This window comes from Balaenoptera borealis, assembly GCF_965194805.1.
Source record: "Balaenoptera borealis genome assembly, chromosome: 16".
In the NCBI taxonomy this organism is placed as follows: Eukaryota; Metazoa; Chordata; class Mammalia; order Artiodactyla; family Balaenopteridae; genus Balaenoptera; species Balaenoptera borealis.
This window is the reverse complement of record NC_138872.1, coordinates 76,600,646-76,617,327: the sequence shown is the minus strand read 5'-3', so window position 1 is coordinate 76,617,327 and position 16,682 is coordinate 76,600,646. Positions and strand designations below refer to the sequence as shown.

Here is a 16,682-nt window from a genome sequence, read left to right as displayed (position 1 = left end):
TGAAAAAGAAACAATGCAAATTCTTCTGCGTGATTTTTGCAAATCTTTGTAAAGATGGAACCAAGCAACCTAGGGAATCAGGTAGGTAATCATCCTAAAAATTACAGTAGCGATGAACTCTTTCCTTCTGAGACAGGTACAGGAATCAGAGCCAACTTTTATTTCCCTTAGGAAATGTAGATGTGATGCCCCCAGTGAGCACTAAGTTAATATTGGATGATAGTATTCCAGCAACTGGGACAAAGATAGTTTTCTTTTTCCTGACTGATTCTAACCAAGGTCTTTCACTAGCTTCAAAACCACAGAAGAAAGACAAGAGTATGAGGATAAAATTCAGAAATTTTGCTTTTTCTTAGGATATTCATCTAAAGGTTTAATAGAAGATGATGTTAGAATGGAATATAGTAATAGCTTATATTTGTTGCTTCCATGTATGAGACATTGTTCTAAGGGTTTTACAAGTATTGGACCATTACTCCTTACACAGTGTTATGAGCTAGGTTCTATTATCTTCATTTTATAAGTTGAGGAAACTGAGGCACAGATAGAAGTTAGTTCACCCAAGGTCACACAGCTAGTAAATGGGATTTAAGCCCAAGCGGATTCATTCCAGAGCCCTTGCCTTGTACTGTCATACTCATCTGTGGGCTCCTTCTTCCTTATGATTTCAAGTAAAGAATTGTCATGGATTAGCTTTTTACTACAGTAAAAGTGCTTGTTTGTCAGACCCTTCATCATATTTGGTCCTAGGAAAAGAACTCTTTGACCTTATTTAGGGAGTTTTTTGTGTTTTTGTTTTTGTTTTGCATTTAACATCTGATCAGGAAGTATTTGTTGTGTAATATTATTACACCACTGAGCGTAGATTTTAGGTGGAAACTTAAAATATTTATAGCAAGTGGTGGCCAACTTGCTCGTATGATGTTTAGTTTACTGGACCTCATGTTGCCTCCCTGAAGCTTAAATGATATAGTGGCTGCACAGGGGTATCATGGAAGCGAAATGTCGTAAGTGTAATGAGCTCAGATAAGATGAGCAGAGTCTAACGTGTTTTTTTAAAGTTGTTGTTTTCCTCCTTTTAACAAAGATGACACCAAATTGGAAACATCTGGATTATGTCACTATGGGTATTTAATTATTTTTTATTATAAATCACCAAGATCAAGATTTAACATGCTGATTTCTAGTTATATTAGTTATGTATGGCTATGTATAAAATTACCTCAAAACTTATCTACTTAAAAGAGCAAACATTTACTATCTCATAGTTTCTGTGGGTCAGGTATTCCTGAGTGGTTCTTGCTCAGGTACTTTCATGAGATTGCAGTAGATACTGGTTGGGACTGGTATCACCTAAATGACTGGAGCTGGAGAACCCACTTTTAAGATGGCGCACTCACATGGCTTTTGGCAGGAGGCCTCAGTTTCTTACCACATGGACTTCTCCAAAGTGACCTCTTGACATGACAGCTGGTTTTCCCAGAGTGAATGATTCAAGACAGAGACAAATGACCTAATCATGCAAGTCATAACTGTCACTTCTGCCACATTCTGTTAGTCACAAGGGAGTCACTAAATACAGCCTGCATTCAAGGGAATTAAGCTACCTTGTGAAGGGAGGAGTATTAAAGAATTTGTGGACATATTTTAATCATCACACCAGGCATGACTCCATACCTACTAAATCAGACTCTCTGGGTATGGTAATTTGCATTTTTAACAGACTCCCCCAGACGATTTCTATGCACACTTAAAGAACAACTAGGTAGGTGTTCAGGTGATATTTGTTGGGTGATTCAGTCTGGAAGTAAATGGATAGTATAATGTCACTATTCTGGTTTATTTAAGAAGCCAGATATATTTTTCATGTTAGTGTTCTAAATTTAGTGTTCTAAATAGTTAAGGTGTATGCTTAGGCACTAAGTCTGGTACTTAACTAGGTAATATAGTGAACGACGTATTTCCTTAGATTTTACTTTATCTGAAAAGACCTTTAGTTTTCATTCTGTCACTCAGATGAGCCCTCCTCTAATTTAGCCTGTGGTGTCTGAGCAGCTACCCTCAGTATATACACATAGCCAGAGTAGGAACTTCAGCTCACAGTTATAAAGATATTAAGTATATGGCTAGGTAGGGCAAGGCAAAAGGGTATCCTGGGGTTTTTGTTTCAGGATCTAGGGAGCTGGGCAAAATGTCTGATGATCCTTATTGGCTCACTGGCTTCTGCAGCTGCATGCTTTCTGTTAGGAGAGAGAGGGGTACAAAACCAGGGGGTTGCAAAGAACAGTCAGATGGCTTCTGGAGCCCCTCTAACCTGGACTTCACTCCCTCTTAGATGTTAAAGGCTTTCAGTGGACAATCAGGCCCCCTTCTCCATCATAGCCATCATTTTCTTACCTTCCCATCAACATAAGTCCTCTGAATCCTTGCCTACAAGGAATGCAGCTAGTTATTTCAGAGTGGAGGGTGCACATCATGGAAATACATGACTCCTCTTCAAATCTATACACCAACCACCCATCTTCTTCTCTCCCTGCCCCTAATGAAAGAAGGCAGATAAATACAGATGCTCAGAACCCTAGTCTCACATTTCATCTGAAATTCCTTGATTGGTAGAAGCACACAATTAGGGGATAAAAACCCCAGAGAGGAAATAACACAGCGATGCCTGTAAAGAGAGGCCTTTTCAGCATAAGTGAGCATTGCACCCAGAGTCTGTGATCACACACTGGAACGGCCATATGATAGAGCTGACATGGCCCACTAGGTACAACAGATTGTTCTGCTTGTAACCAATCAATACCACAATTAACAAATATTTATTGAACACCTAGGAAGCACCCTGGTTCACATGGCCCTCATCAGCTACTTTTAAGAGTAATGCAGAACCTCCTAACCTGTCTGTCTGCCTTCAGGCTTGCCTCTGCCCCAGTTAAATCAGTTCTGTACATTGAAACCAGAGTGAATTTTCCTAAAATATACAAACTTGACCAGGTCATTGACTTACTTAAAATGCTGTGGTTGATGATCAGCATCCAGATAAAGCCCATACTCCCTAGCACAACTTAAGAGGTAAGTCATAATCTGGCTCCTGCCTGACTCTGCTTCCCCACTGCTGCTTCTCCATATACATTCTAGCCTCCAGACACTCCCCACTCCACGTGCCCCCAACATGCCTGCCTTTATGGTGCCGTATAAGAGTGGATAAGGGGGCTTCCCTGGTGGCGCAGTGGTTAAGAATCCGCCTGCCAATGCAGAGGACACGGGTTCGAGCCCTGGTCTGGGAAGATCCCACATGCCGTGGAGCAACTAGGCCCGTGAGCCACAACTACTGAGCCTGGGCGTCTGGAGCTTGTGCTCTGCAACAAGAGAGGCCGCGATAGTGAGAGGCCCGCGCACTGCGATGGAGAGTGGCCCCCGCTCGCCGCAACTAGAGAAAGCCCTCGCACAGAAACGAAGACCCAACACAGCCAAAAATAAATAAATTAATTTTTTAAAAAAGTGGATAAGGTAGTGGCCTTAGAGCTCAGCTCAGTAGGCTTTGATTCAAGCCACAGCTCTGTGACTTACAAATTGTGTCATCTTGGACAAATTATACTAGACGTTTCTGAGCCTTCAGATTTGTTCCTCATCTACAGAAATAAACTAGTAGCCTCACAAGATTCTTGTGAAGATTAACTATGATAATATTTAAAATGCTTAGTGCAGTGCGTGGCCCATAATTAAGACTGAATAAATATTGCAGTTGCTGTTATCGATAATGTACGGAAGGCCCCTGGCACATAGTAGCTGTTTAATAGAGGAGAGGCCTCTTCCTCCCTGAACCTTAGTCTCTTCTCTGATCATGAGAAGCCCTAACTCTGACATTCAGAGTCTGATTTGGGGTGGGAGTGGCATTGGTGAAGATAGAGATACAAGTTTTTAAGAGACAGAGAGGAAGTCGGTGGAGGAATTGAGGAGCATAGATTTAAAAAGGATTATGTGTTTCCCCCTGATTTTTCCTCCAGTAGAATATGACTAATAACATCATTCCTTGTGGGGCAGAGAAAGATGGTGGTGAGCTGGGATTCAGAAGAAACTGACAATCTGGCCTTTGTTAGATCATTTGTAAAATGGGTTTGCCATTAGAATTAACTCAGATATTGTGTTTAAAAGCTTTTTGAGGAATAGAAGGCATACTGTGAAATAAGGTGACAATATTATGCTGCCAGTCCTACAATTCACAGCATGTTTAAAATATGTTTTTGAAAGCAACATTTTTATATTTACATACAATTGGTGCTGAAGCATATACCCCCTAGAGATGGAAGTCGCTAGGTGGTTAGGGAGAGTCACACATCCTGGAAGTATCTCTCATGCTTCTCCTCATGCCTTCTGTATCTCTCCTTTGAGAAGAGCTCAACTTTTGCAGTGGTTTTCTGGCCACAGTGCTTTTACTCCACACCACTCTATTACTGTCATAAAAGAGAAATCTGAAGGGCCTCATGGGAAGAATACTTACCATGGACTCATGGAGTTGGAAGGAATTGATTGAAACCTAGAACAGATAAAACTTGACCTAACACTCAGTTTTCCAGTCTGTGATCTGGGGCTGATAACGGCCATGCTGTCCCATCACTGTGAGGTTTAAGAGGCACATGTGGATAGCTAGTGTGTGTCTGGCATGTAATCGAGACATGACAATCTTTTCTTACTTGGGTGCCTGAAATGGTTCCCCAGTGTCCCCTGAATATCCAGCTCCAAAGTCTTCAGTCAAGGAGGGGCCTCCAAAGATGGGCTCCAGGCTCCCCCTTTCTGATCTTATTTGTACCTTATTATCTCTAAGTCGTCCCTACCCCCACCCCCAATAATAATTATCCTCCAGACTGAAAGTCTTTCAGGTGATTTTTCAGTTACTCACAGCCTTTTCCTTCTCCTGTGCCTTTGGCCTTGTTGTGCTGCTATTGGGGATATGTTTCCCAAGCCCGTGGGACATGAAGGTCCTGTTCACCTCATAACTTTTCCCAGTACCACCCGTCCCTACCAGGTGGGATCAATCCTTCATTCCCTGTTCTTCCAATGCATGTTGTTTTAGTTCTGTTACAGCTCTTATCACAGTCTGCCTTGTAGTCATTTCTGTGTTTCCCCATCTGGATTCAGAGCCCCTGGAGGGCATAGACTGTTGTTTTATTTTGTGCTGTTTTTTTCTCACCCCCACAGTGCCTGATGCAGTAGGGGTTTAGTAAATACTGCTTGAATCAATGCATGAATGAAATTGTCTCTCCTAGTCCTGTTTGCGATGCTGTAATGCAGACCAGGTGAATGTAGAATTTTGGCTTAGTGGATTTAGTTTAGCATAGGAAGTGAGTTTTCCAAGAAGCAATACTAGCTTTGAAAACAGAAATTGCCTTTAATCTTGTGGAAAACACATGCCAGCCCTCTCCATAGTAGTCTCAATTACAGGAGAGCATTGCGTTACTGTAAAAACACAAATAAATAAACCCATGACAATACAGTGTTTGGGAGATAAAACCACATAAAAGCCATCTTTCCCCAACTCTTTGGCATGGTAATTAGGGTATTTCTGGGAGAAAAAATAAAAAGACACCAGCAAAGAACAAGTGATATTATGTTTAAAAACACTTCTTGCAATTGGCAAGGTGGGAGTAGGGGGTTATATTTTCCATTCAGCACAAATGTTCAGATACCTCCCAGCTTCTGCCAGACCTAATGCTATATTGATTGCACTGCATGATAAATTGGGCACTAGGGTTGCCAAAGATGCCAGGCAGTACCTGGAGGGCAGAAGGTATCACCCAGAAGGTAGTGCTGTGAAATCTGTCTGTCATACTTCACCTGAACATGACATATTCTTCTAAGTGCTGGGTCTCCATTGGCTCAAGCACCCCCTCCGTAAATCCTTTGTTGTGGGCTACAGCTTTACACTGGATTTTGTTTACTGATGACTGTTTATTTGACTGTCTGCCTGGCTCTTTTTTACCCTAGGGCTCTGGATCCAGCTTCTTTTGAGAATAGAGTAAGAATGATTTTGTCAGCCACTGAGGGCTAAAACCAGACTGAACAGAACTTCTCATCAGCCACTTCGCATCACCTCCATTTCCAGCACCCTGGGCAGAGCTGCCACCGTCTTTCACCCATTGCAGTATTGCAGTAGCCTCCCAGCTCTCACCTCTGCCTCCTGCAGAGTATTCTTCACCCAGCAGCCAGAGTGGCCCTTTAGAATGTGCTTCAGATCATATCACTCCTCAGTTCAGAATCCTCCAACTAGTCTCCCATTTCACTGAGAATGTAATTCAAAGATTATACTTACTGTGGCCTCCAAGATACTGCATGGTCTGGAGCCTGCTATCTCCCAACTCATCTCCCGATGTCCCTTTCATTAATCCTCTCCGACCCTTGAGCTTTCGTGCTGTTCTTAAACCAAGCCAAGCCTTCCCAGCCTCAGAACCTTTGCACTATTGTTCTCTTAGCCTGGAACATTCTGTACTCGGATGTACGTGTGGCTCGTACCCTTACTTCATTCAGGTCTGCTTACGTGTCACCTTGTTGGGGAGGTCCAGTCCACCTGTGTCCCTGGTGCTAGAACAATGCCTGGCATATGGCAAGCACGTAGGAAGTCTTTGAACTGTGAATAAGCATTGCCCAGCTATTCTAGCCAACTTGGAGAGAGAGCGTGTGGTCTAGGGGACAGTGGCTCTGGAGTCAGATGTCAGGTCCACGCTGCTGGATTTGTTATCCTCCTCCATTTGATAGATGTTCCACCTTGGGAAAATTCTTTAACTTCTCTAGGCGTATGTTTCTCTACTTAGATATTGTGCCTACTGCATGTGATCATTATGAAGAGTTAAGTCAGATAATGTTTGTAAAGTCCCTGGCATTGTGTCTGGTGCACATATTGGATGCTTCCTAATTATTATTTCTCACACATTCTACTTCCTAGTTGTAGACTCATGTTATATGGGATAAGGGGAGTGTCTAAAAATAGTTTGAATGTGGTTTGTAATTTTCAAGTGTTCTTACTTTATCTTCAGAGTTAGACACTTCTCAGACTCTGGGTGTTAGCTGGGGCAGCTCTGTGGGCATATCGGGGGATTTTGATCAACAGAAAAAGGGAGAAGTCAGCAGCTGAGCCTCCGGGAGGTTCACAGTCCTGCTTGTGATTCAACAGGGACTGCATTTATGAAAATGGCAGTTGAGTCCAAGGCAATTGAGACTTTGGGCTGTGCCAGCAAGTGTGGTATTTCCATTTACATCCTCAGAGTAAGTACAATTTCACCATTATTCCATTGAGGCTCTCCTTGCCAAGAAAAACCCATTGTAAATTTCTGGTTTAAAGATTCTGCAGTTTTAGGGAGTCATACTTTTTGTTGCTTTAACATTTTCTTGGCACCATAAATTTTAAGCCCCACTGGTCTACCTTGTAAATACTATACAAATGTTGTGAAAAGCTGAACCACGTCATTTGTTTTTCTATGTTCCTTATAGGAAATGGTGATGCTTCTGCCCCCACCCGCTGCTTCCCCTCGGTTTCTGCTCTGGCAGTTTGGAGTGAGAAAGTGAGAGTGAGAAAGAAGACAGATTGTCAGCAAAAGATAGGAAGGAGCTTTGCTTTGTGGACAGGGTTGAGCCAGGCAAGAGAGAAAAGTGTGTGGCTGGCAGGGTGTCTGTGTGACGTGGATCCATTGTGTGGATCCCTCCTGCTGGACCAGTGGCCAGCTCCTGGCCAGGCCACCCGGGTGAGGGCCTCTGAAGCAGAGAGCCCTGCACAGTCTGGAGCCTCTCTAACCCAGTCTAGTGAATAGGACTCCAAAGAATAGGAGCCGTGTTCCCTTTGTCACCTACAGCCCTGCTTTCAAGCCTGCACAGTGAATGTGCACTTGGGGGCTCAATTGGCACTTGGAAAAATCTGCAGGAACTTTGTGTGTGCTCAGTGTGTGCCCAGCAGCGTGGGGGGAGTGGAGCATGCACTCTGGAGATGTCTGGGGGCCAGTCCTTGCAGAGGAGGGGCTGCCCTCTTTATGCTGTTGGGTTTGCCGAGAATGTGCTGCCCTTGACAGTGTTGTGGCCAACAGGAAAAGCATTCATGGCATCTTAATGAAAGGCAGCAGTTCCTTTCTTCAAGAATAATAGGTATTCTTTTATGGAGCTAGCCCCTTTTTTAGAGATGGAGAGAGAAGCCAATTATTTTTCAGTTAAAATTTATTTTTTTAAATAGTGATACCTCAGTTGCAAATTACCCTGGTTTTGCTGTAAAGATATTTACAACTAGTCTTCTGACATGGTTTTAAGCTGCCATGTTGTAGAATCTTCAAATAGTATGCCAAAATGTGATAAGGCATCAAAGACTTCCATATCCCATCTGTGTAGCTGATTGCCTTCCTCTGTAGCTAGAAAATGGATATGTTTTCTGAAGGGGAATGGGTCTATTTCCCTCACCCAGCATCTTGCACACAGTCTGACTTACCTCTTTTTATTGCAATTGGGGAGTTTTTTTCCTGTGGACTTGATAATATTTACATCTTAAGAGGGAGTTTGGTAGGGGACAGAGTTGTCAGGTTGAAAGGATCAGGTATTTGAAGCACCAATCTAAAAGTCATCTTTGGGATGATAGATTTTTTTATCATAAAGAAACAAGGTCAGGACAAGTAGATTTTAGTGTGTTGGAGGAAATGCTCTGCTGTTTTGCCTCTTTTACAGACTGCTTTCTGATCTCTTTTTTTTTTTTTCTTTTAATGCTTAAATGAGACTTGGGATAATGAACTACACATTTCAGCTGTGCTTATGTTCGACATATAGATGGTGAGAGACGACAGAGCCATCCCTGACTATTTTTCACCCTATTTACTCTAAGAGGCCCCTGTCAGTAAATGACTTCCTTTTGGAGGCAGTAATTTGTGTTTGGACTTGGGTGACTGTCAATCTGAGTCCAGTCAAGAGAGGTCATGCTATCTGCTTGCTGCAGTTTTCTAGTGGGAAGGCAGGCCAAGCCTTTTGCCTCTGAAATCCAAGTACTACAGGGGATAGAAATGATGCCTAGGTTTGGGTATAGAGAGGCATTAGTTTCTGAGTAAAGCTGTTAACTGTGGGCACAAGCTTTCTTCTTGGGAGACAGGTAATGAAGAACCAAAGATTTCTGACATCTGAGAGCTTTCTTTTGCTGGTGTATCTCTAAAAGGGAGGAAGGAAACATTTTTTGGTCATCCATGTTTCATGCATGGTGCTGGGTACTTTACCATATATTAATTTATTTAATTTCCATTCATTTCAGTGGAATTCAGTCATTTCATCAACTCCTGGCAATTAACATATCCAATCACATTCTGCCCTCCCCAGATGTGTTAGAAGAATATTAGCAGATTAAGTCAGTTTGGGTTTAGTACTTTCCTTTATGTGTTAAACTCATTTATTCTGGCTAAGATTGGAATTTGGGATGGGATGGAACTGAAACTTATGTGGAGTGACATAGGTTGAGTGCCTGAAATGAAGGCTAGCTTCACATAAGTGGCTTCTCCACGTTGTTATCCCCATCCTTTTTGTAGATAAAGAAAACAAGGGCCAGAGAGGTTATGAATCAGCTCTGGTCTCCTATCCAGTAAGTGATAGAGCCAAGATTCTAGGTTGGGACATCTGATTCCAAATCCACTGCTTCTTTATACTGCAGTTACTTTCCTGCTCAAAGTATGTCATTCACCCATTCATTCAGGAGGTATTTGGTTGGCATGGACTTCGAAGCCAGACAGCTTTGTGACTGTCTGGTAACTTCCTCAGGTAACTTCCCCTGGACCTTCAGTTCCTTCATCAGTAAAATGATGGTAATAGAAATAGAACCTATCTAGTAAGTGAAGTGCTTAAAATAGGTTGTTGTGAAGTGTTTCTAAATAGTAAATACTCAATAAATATTTGCCATTCCTCTTCTTTTTTCATCATCACCACCACCACCACCATCATCATCTTCATCATCATCATCAGAGGCTCACTCTGATCAGTCACTAGGGAGACAAACTAGGATGCAGCTATGCTATTGAGAGTCAGTAGTTCTGATGTATGAAGCAAATATAAAAATACAAAACCAATGACTGTATGGTAAGTTGATAACTAAAATATGAGCAGGGTGCTGGGGAAGCTTAGAGGAAGGAACGTTTATGGTTTTAATTGCCAAGCTCTTTAGCAGCTCATCCTTATAGCTTCCACCCACCCCTGACCCTTGGTAACATCCCTATCTTACTCATTTCTTGTTGAAGGCAGTATTTAGTGTACCAGGTTTTATGGCTACTTTGTGTGAGAGAGGATATGTCTGGCTAAGCGATCATTTGGAGAAATAAGATGTGTACTTAACAATTGGAGGACTGTCAAGGACAAAATAGATTCTAGTACTCTGGTGTGCAGTGTTCTGTGTGAGTGCCACAGGAAATCAGATGTGAGTGGGTTCATGTGGGTTGGTGAGTGAGGTGGACTTTTTGGGGAAAGTGGGCCTTGAGTTGGAGCTGAAAGAACTTAGAATTAAGAGCTGCGAAAGGGTGGAGAGCCTGATTGGAGGTGGAGTTATGAGACTAAAAACACAGGCTGGCTTGGCCGGAGAGGGATAGGCCTGCCTTGGGATGTGGGTGGTCCCAGAGGCAGTTCCACGCCATTGCTGCAGGAGAACCTGCCTCTGGATCCCAGAAGGATGCACACAGCCTATCTCCACCCTCAGTGAAAACCCGTAATAGCAACTTTGTGTTCATGGTGATGTTTCTGGTCATTTGGCAGGAGATAAAACCCAGAGAGACCCACAGCACGGACACTAGGTCTGAGTGGGTCTGTGAGCACCAACCTAGATGCAGCCTCTTTGTTTGTGAGCTGTTTGCCTGCATTTAAATGCCATTTACATAAGGAACTGTCAAAGTTGAGTTGGCCCATGATTATTCCTTGATGTATGTTGAAGAAAAAAAAGAAAAGAAAAGAAAACCCTGGCTAATGAGGAGCTGGGTTCCTTTTCTCCACTGATGACAGCTTCCTTTCTGATCTGATGGTCCGTCAGAAACGAAGGTGGTGTGTGACTGTGGGGTTATGTCCCCGCTGAAGCCGTCTTTCCCTCAGAGTCGTAATTGATGGGGAGACCTGTCACTTGTTATGCTGATGCTGTGCAGATTTTTGTGCAGCTGCCAGCCAAGAGAGTTTTAGGACATTATCTGATTGGGTGCAGCTTGTGGCAAAAGCGATAATAAATAGAGAGCTGGTGAGGGTAGATTTTGATTGACCCAAGATTGTATATTATTAAACTGAGTCTGCATGTACATGTCAGTTTATGAAGAACCAGACCCATAATCCAACTTAGGGCTGTGGCAGTTTGGGTTTATTAAATGTGCTTTATATCACTATTAATATTGAGAAGCAGAGAGGAATATCTGTAATCTTTTAATCTATGCAATAATGGTTTGGAGGGAGATTACCAGACACATTGGACTATTGTTTGCCTATAATTGTATTCAGAACTCTTCGAAGCATTGATTTGTTTCTGGCATACTGATTTGGCTCAACAGTCTCATAAAGCTCTTTTATAGTCCTCTTTGCTTTGGATTTTCCAAAAATAATTGGAGAATAATAATAATGTAGCTGGCAATAAAGAAGAGAGAGTAAAGTTGAAAGCAGATTTCTAGCCAAGTGGATAGCCATAAACATCTTCTGTGCTCATAAACACCTGGGTCTGTGACCTTTGTGTTTATAAGATATTTATCGCCTCATGGGCTCTCTGCTTGGGGGTTATCACTTCAGTGCCTTGTAAAATTTGGTTGTATTTTGTAAGTAGATTCTGAGTTTTTGCTGAGTAGGGGAAACGTGTCCCTCTCCTTAGTTTTCCTTGGGAACAGCTGATCTGCCAGCAGGAGCAGATCTTCCCAAGGACAGAAGCAGAGAGCTTGGTTCTAAGGAAACGGTACAGTGGGACCCAGCAAGGGCACCTTTTATACTGAATTAAGTGGCTTTTAATGGAAATGACTTTTGAATGGAAGGGAGTGGGGCACCACATCGAACAAACCCAAGCATTGATGATGGGTTTTCCTTTTTAAGTAGAAATGAAAATTTTGATCCAAATCAAGGAAACTTTCTTGGCATTGTTGCCACCTTCTCATCCTTTCTTCCCATTTCCAAAACAGGCCTGGGGAAATGAGCTAGAGAAATGCTCTCCAAGTTCAGTTTCACCGACTTTAATAAGAAGGTATGATTAAGTGCTGCAGAGGCACAGTGAACTGCCTTCCATCTTCAGCGGTTCTTTAAATGTTTCTTCAGGAAATTCTAGGCACTCTGTCAACTTGTATCTTCCCCCTTATGCTGTTGCTTAATTGTTCCTAAAGGAAACAACTGGATCCCTGTGAACTGACAGATATGCTGGGTTGCCTACGTAAGCTATTAGTTGCCTGGTTCATGGTGCACACAGTGGGTAGCAGGCATATGGGGGAAGTTTCCAAGAAATCGGCATCTTCAGAGAGTTTTATTATAACTGAACTAGCTTTATGGTAACTAAAGTATGAGCCAGTCTTGAGGTGTATAGGACCCGTATTTTTCAAAGGAGACTATTCTATCTAAGACTTAGTTTCTTGTCCCACGAGGCTAATTGCTGCTGCATTTCATGGAGTTTATGAGGTGTGCTTTCCTCTGCCCTGCTCCAGTCAGACAGTACTGCTTGGAAGTAATATAAGCACAGGATTGATACAGAGCTGCTTCTACAGTGGCACTCCTCAATGGATTGTGCTGTAGGAAGGAAGGAGAAACCTTACCACATGGCAGGAGAGAATGACATACAAAGGCAATCAGTCAGTCAATAGAGATATTTATCAATCACCTACTCTGTTCCGGGCTTTGTGAAACACAAAAGAAGTATGAGTTCCAGGCTTCAAAGGCGCATTCTATCCAGTTAGGGAAAGAGAAGTTTAGGTCAGTGTTTCTACAGGTGTAGACCAACAGCATCATCATCCTCTGGGAACTCGTTAGAAATTGCAGATTCACAGTTATCATCCTGTGATCACCAAAAGAATGAGAGACCCTGGAGGGTGGAGCCAGCAGTCTGTTTCACAAACTCTTGCAGATGATTCACATTTATGCTAAATGTCTGTGTTAGGTTGAGCACTTCCAGGGGGAATAAATTAGTAAACAAGACACAAGGGAATTAAGGGTTGCTTGCTTGTAGGGTTCAGCAAAGGCGAGAATAAGGTACTTTCCAGTGGGATGCTAACCTGAACTGTCAGTTAGGTGTGAGAGGGGTCAGAGGAGGGAGTGGGCAGTGGATCATCAAGGCAGTATTTCCTGGGCGAGGGAGTGTTGAGCCAGGTTTTGAGGAATGAATAGAGAGGGAAGGTGAGGAGCATAAATGAGTACACGTGTGATGGTGAGGGTTCTGTTCCTTCAAAGAGCTCAGTTAAGTGTAGGGAGAACACGGACTCTCAAACTCGAGCCAAGAAAAATAAACGTAAAGTCAAGTACAGAATTTAGGCAGTTTCGTGAAGAAGAAAAAAATGTTCCTCACAAGTTGAATTCTAGTGTGAGTTCATCTCTTTTATCACATCTGGCAGGGGTGCAGTTAATTGGGGCCAAGGATCTTGCACCTGGAGAGGCTTAATAAAATGAAGATCTCAAGAAGCAGCTCTTATTTACCTAAGGCCACTGCTTTAAAAGTGGGAGGCCGATGGCTCTCGTGAAAAATAGAGGTGACTCTGTGTAAAAGGGATGAGGTGCCTGCATAGGTAAAGCTCCCAGTATTTGTAAGATGTTCTGTGTGTACTGGAGAGAGGGATCTGGAATCTAACATGGGGATGGGGGTGGATCCAGAGGAGTGGGGGGGGGTGTGAGGAAATATAAATTTAAGTCTAGTAAGTTTTTCCTTTTTTTTTTTTAAAGGCAGAAAGGAGGCACTGAAAGTTACGGCAAGTAACAAGATGAGAGATAATTTCATGAATCTAATTAGAGGGGAATCAATGACTAGAGGGAAGTAGATGGGTTAGGAGGCTATTGTAATCATAAAAGTGAGAGATGACCAGCGTTTGAACTAGTGCAGCTCTCGAAAAATGGTGGTGTGAGCAGCAGTAGGAGGTCATGGTAGTTGAAAATGGAAGAGAAGAAGCAAAGGACCAGCCACCAGTGTCTTCCATGGGTAGTTTAATAAACTCCTTACAGCTGTCATTGGTGGATCTTAACCATCACCCTTTTAATGATATGGAGATCAATTTTTTGCAGAAGGTCCAAAGGCTGTGTAGCTAGGAAGTGGCAAATTTAAGACCTGACTCAAATCTGTTTGCCTGAAAAGCCTATACCCTTTCTGCTCTAGATGCTAAACTTTGGCAAATAGAATGATGCATTTTGTTTAGAATTGGGCAATTATTATTATTATTATTTTTTACATTTATTTTTGGCTGTGTTGGGTCTTCGTTTCTGTGCTAGGGCTTTCTCCAGTTGCGGCGAGCGGGGACCACTCTTCATCGCGGTGTGCGGGCCTCTCACTGTCGCGGCCTCTCTTGTTGCGGGGCACAGGCTCCAGATGCGCAGGCTCAGTAGTTGTGGCTCACGGGCCTAGTTGCTCCGCGGCATGTGGGATCTTCCCAGACCAGGGCTCAAACCCGTGTCCCCTGCATTGGCAGGCAGATTCTCAACCACTGCGCCGCCAGGGAAGCCCGGCAATTATTGATCTTGGCAGAAATCTTGACTGCTGGGAGGAGGTGTTAAGAGAAAGGGAAACAACAGCATAGGACATTAAAGTTCCTTTGGCGAAAGTATATCTGAAAGTTTCAGCATGGGACAGGTAGCAGCTTGCCCCACCCAAAGGTAGACACAAGGGCTGTGCTGTTTTCTTTGTTGACCAGTGGTCCAGAGGTCAGAGTTGAGAATGGGTTCTTTGACCCAGTGTTGGCCTAGAGAATTCTTTGAATCCTGGTCCAGCAGAACATACATATGGCTTCTACTCCTGTTGTGCTTTGCTGTGCAGGTTTCAATTTCGGAACATGGAGCTTTTCACGGTCCTGCTTCAGCTCACTTTCTGCAAAGGACAAAAATAAGTCCAAACTGAAATACTAGGGAGAAGGGGAGAGAAAAGATTACAGCTAAACTAGGGACCTTGAGTTTTTTAATCCAAGCTATTTGCTTTTTATCTCCACTTCTTAGCATGCATGTTGGTACTTAGCAATGTTAGGAGATAGATGAAATCATAAAAGTAAGTCATCATTTTATCTCCACACCTGAATCTCCTTTTCAGCAACTTACTCTCCTTCTCTGCCTTTTCTCACACCTTCTCAGGTGGGATGTGCTGCTACATCTGCCCTGTCCTGAGTAGAAGCTGCAGGGATACCTTGTTGGGTGTCACATTACTCCTGGAAATTCGATTGTGCTGGACAGTAGTTGGCTTAGCAGTAGGATAAGGCCGCATGCCTCATTAAGTTTGAACTCTACTCTGTAGGTTCTTGTAGGGGCACGGGGAATTTGTTTAGATAAGGAGCCCTTGAAAGGAGCCTGCTTGTTGAAGTGTATGTCCGCAGCAGCGATGAAAAGATGCCTAAACATATGTCCCACAGCAGCTAAAGTCCATCAGCATCGTCTATCAGCAAATTGGTAGATTACCCCTGCTGTTAATACAAGTCTTCTCAGTTTACTGGCTTGTGTACTTAACTGTTGACTGCTGTTTTTATTAGGGGAAACTAAAACATCAGACTAATATTGCGGTGCCAGGCCAAGTGATCAACAGGTTTCGCTTATGTTGGGGATCGCTTCAGCTCACACTTGGCTCATGCCACACCATGTCATGACATTGACTTTTATGTGCACACAAAAGGAAGTACTTGTTAAATATTAGAGTTTATGATTGCTAGGTGGAAAACAGGCAGGAAGTTCTCAGTTATACAGGGAAAACCGTTAAGTGTTTTGTATGAAGTGACAAAGAAAAATGGGTATGGTGGGTATTGAGGTGATTTTGTTAGGAACTTTCAGAGGAATTGAGAATTACGTAGTATTCTGAAGAGACAGGCTGACTTTAAATCCTAGCTGTGTTATTTTGACCCAGACCTTACTTCTCTTTGCCTTAATCTTTTCATCTATAAAATAGGGATAATACCTAGTAGAGATACTGTGAGGATTTAGTGCTTCACTTAGTCCCTAAATATAAATACTCAATATATCAGTCACTAATATTTATGACAGTTATATCATTAATTATCATTATTATCCTTTGTGGGAATTGGTACCTTTTTGTGGCAGAAGTATACATTCTATAGCAACAGAAACCAGCACTGGCTTATTTTCTCCTTATCTTGGTTGGGCTGCATTGTCTGCACTTTCCATCAGCTCCATAATGCCTCAGTTCTGAGAACCCGCCTTGCCGGACAAGCCACTTGAGTGTCTCTGTTTCTTTTCTGTGAACATCTTCACCTTTCCCTTGGCTTTGGTGAGGCCATGGCAGGGGAGCAGTCAGATAAGGATGTGAACATTTGGCACATCCAGTGGCCATAGTTCTCGCTCTGGTTTGTCTTTTTAAGTGTAGGGTAGTTACTGGTGAAATAGAGCTTTGCAACTACTTAGGTATCTGTGTGTGTGTTTTTTTTAATTAGTTAATTAATTGTTTATCTTGGCTGCATTGGGTCTTCACTGCTGCACGCAAGCTTTCTCCAGTTGTGGCGAGCAGGGGCTGCTCTTTGTTGTGGTGCGTGGGCTTCTCATTGCTGTGG

At 42.9% G+C, this 16,682-nt stretch overlaps 1 protein-coding gene across 4 annotated transcripts in view; it reads left to right on the top strand.

Moving 5' to 3' along the window:
- Positions 1 to 16,682, top strand: part of AUTS2 (activator of transcription and developmental regulator AUTS2) — a 1,115,781-nt gene that overhangs the window by 194,055 nt on the left and 905,044 nt on the right. The window lies entirely within an intron of this gene.